The following is a 1,802-nucleotide window of genomic DNA, read 5'->3' on the forward strand; positions in this document are numbered from 1 at the left end:
CTCTCTCTCTCTCTCTCTCTCTCTCTCTCTCTGTCCTCTCTCTCTCTCTCACAGACACACAACCACCACCCCCACACATATGACTCACCTTTAGGTTTATTTTGTTGGAAGTGGCTCCTCTTTTACGATGTTCAAGACAGGACACACACACACACACACACACTGACAGTCTGTCTGTCTGTCTGTCTGTCTCTCTCTCTCTCTCTCTCTCTCTCTCTCTCTCTCTCTCTCTCTCTCTCTCTCTCCTTCACATATTATTTCAGGTTTGGGATTAGGCCTCTAGAGCTGTGAAGGGCTTCATAATCAGACACGCTCACACGCACGCATACAAACACGCAGTGACTCACACATCATGCACAAAGGAACATTAATTTGTCTCCTGTCTGGTCATTGAATGACTTGTAGCACTCTGCATGTTGATGACATTTTTTCTGCATGATGTTTTCTTTCCATAAGTTTTACTGTAGTTAGGCTCTGTACATCTCTCCCATTGCCGGTTGGTTTGTTTCTTTGTTCATATGTCAGTGCTCTATATTTTTTAACATGAATTTGATTTATGTCCAACCTTCATAAAAACATTTTGTCCATCGTTTTCTTCTTTTTCTTCTCTTTCCATCCAGTTTTGTTCTGATCCAACCATTACATAAGGAAATATTAGACTCTGTGGGTTCCGTTGGTGTTTCTGTAATGTGCTTTGGACGTTCCTGTTGCTCGACCTAGATTCTGGTATTTTATGTGTTTGATGGATACTGTCCAGCCTGGAGACTTTTTGAGCTTTCTGTTGAGATTGTTGAGTTCACCTACGGCTCGCATTGCATGAGTGTGCAGTGTACAATTATGACTTTTGCACTGTTTATAATGGGGGTCGATTTTTAATATTTATTTTCTTTGCATGTTTTTAAAAATTTATTTATTTTCTGTTTATTGATTATTATTTTTTTCACATTGGTTTTTTGGGGGGAGATGGGGATGCAGCTCTGCTAAACTCCTGCTTTTTCTTCCCTTCTGGTTCCCACCAATCATTGTCCTCCATCTCTGTAGCAGTTCCATGACGGAAGGGCAGCCACAGTGGGATATTGCTAATGTGTCCATATTAGGAGATAGATAATGTATCCATATTAGAAGATAGATAATGTGTCCATATTGGGAGATACATAGTAAGTTTTGGAATATATATCAACAGCTGAATATAGATAATGCATTCACAGTTTGATGTAAAAAATGTATCCACTCTGAGGGATATATAATGCTTCCATTTTGGGATATAGATTAAGCGTCCATCCTGGGATATAGATAATGTATCCACAGTGGTATGTGAAGTATTAATTAAATGTAACAATCCTACAGTCTGTTCATTCTTGTCTGGGACAGAGAGTTTGTGGTGGTAGGTTAATGGGGTTGTGCCTCTGCACATGACTAAAGTTCTGAGTTCGATTCACGTGTGGTGTAGTAGTTTATTTGATTGTTGAGTATCTAGTTTTTTTCTGCTGTGATGCTGTATCCAACTCAGCCATGGTTGGCACTAACTAGCAGGGTCGAATTTTTGCGATAAAATCTGAAGTGTTTTTGGTGGCGGTATAGTATAAACAGTCACGAGTGGGAGGTGCGACCTCCACCAGGATGCCACACACAGTGTGAGCTTTGGTTAATGAGGAGTGATTCCATTAGCATCCCGCGGATGGTTGGAGGTTGCTGCAGATGTTTCTTACTTCTTTTCTTTCCTTTCTGTTCTTTGCGTCTGCGTTTCTCTTTCTTGCTTTCTAAAAAAAAAATAAGAGAGAAGGGTGAAGGAGGCTGGGGGG

Source organism: Aplysia californica, unplaced genomic scaffold, assembly GCF_000002075.1.
Source record: "Aplysia californica isolate F4 #8 unplaced genomic scaffold, AplCal3.0 scaffold01484, whole genome shotgun sequence".
Classification (NCBI taxonomy): Eukaryota; Metazoa; Mollusca; class Gastropoda; order Aplysiida; family Aplysiidae; genus Aplysia; species Aplysia californica.